Source organism: Penaeus monodon, chromosome 28, assembly GCF_015228065.2.
Source record: "Penaeus monodon isolate SGIC_2016 chromosome 28, NSTDA_Pmon_1, whole genome shotgun sequence".
Lineage (NCBI taxonomy): Eukaryota > Metazoa > Arthropoda > Malacostraca > Decapoda > Penaeidae > Penaeus > Penaeus monodon.
The window spans coordinates 24,166,574-24,167,849 of NC_051413.1; the positions used below are offsets into that span (position 1 = coordinate 24,166,574).

Here is a 1,276-nt window from a genome sequence, read left to right on the forward strand (position 1 = left end):
CCATTCTAACGTTTTTCTATCCTTTTTCTTCTTCTTTCTCTTTTTTATCCCTTATTTTTTCCCCTCCGCAGCTTGACAGTGACATCGCTCTCATGAAGTTGTCCCAAAAAGTAGATTCGGGATTGGAATCAAGCCTGTGTGTCTCCCTTTCCTCTTGGGCTGATTTCCCCGGCCAGAACGCGACCGCGGGGGGCTGGGGGACCCTGCTTTCAGGCAAGATATTTTTTCTTTATTGATCATCGTTTTTATTAAGATATAGTAAATTTTATAAGGATTGTCATCGATAAAGATATAGTCAATAAAGGTATTGTCATCGATATAAGATATAGTCATCGATATAAGATATAGTCCCATTATAAGGTATTGTCATCGAAATAAGATATAGTCATCGAATTAAAATATGTCATTACAAGAAAAAAGTATTGCCCATCGATATAAGATTATTTTCATCGGTATAAGATCTAGTCATTATAAGATATAGTCATTGATATAAGATAAAATCTTATAAGATATAGACATCAGTATAAAATGTCTTCGATTTTAAATATAAGGTATATTTCTTTATTGTATCGATAAAAGATATAGTCATTATAGGCTATAGTTATCGATATAAGCTATATTCATTATAAGATGCAGTCATCGATATCAGATTTTGTCATCAAATATAAGATATATAAATAAAATATAGTGTTCGTAGTTCGGGGAGTAAAATGAATATGAAAAACAAGCACTTAGCAACTGTTAAGAGCATAGGTCCACAAAGCAAATTTTTCTTTTTTTGAAAGTTAAGAGGAATGAGCCTTTAAACTACAGCTTTTTAGGAAAGGGTTGTTTAGGGAATATAGGAGAAAGAAAAGAAAGGTAAAAAAATAAGGAGCTAAAATGTTACTTGGACGAGGTGTTGCCTGTGTGTCGCTTCTTTTCCCTCTCTTTTTTCCCTCTTTTTTTCTTCTCTTCTTCTTTCTCCCTCTTCTTTTTCTCTTCCGTTTTTCTCTTAAACTTTTTCTCTATTTCTGTTCTCATTCTCTTTGCTTCTCCTTCTTCTCGTCTTTTTTTGTTTGTTTTTCTCTTCTTTTATTCTTGTTCTCTTTCTTTTCCCCGCTTCTTGTCTTCTCTGAGTCTTCCTTCTCGTTTTCCTTTTCTTCCCCGTCTCTTCTTCCTTTTACCCGAGGGGAAAAACTCAATCATCAGGCAGCGGATGGACGAGCGGCTCCCGGGCAGCACGCATAGGCAGAGTGTCAGCGAGTGAATGCCGTGTGGAATCGGAATAAATGGA

General features: G+C 35.5%; 1 pseudogene; it reads left to right on the forward strand.

Moving 5' to 3' along the window:
* The window catches only part of LOC119591106, a 9,037-nt pseudogene that overhangs the window by 2,651 nt on the left and 5,110 nt on the right, over positions 1 to 1,276 (forward strand).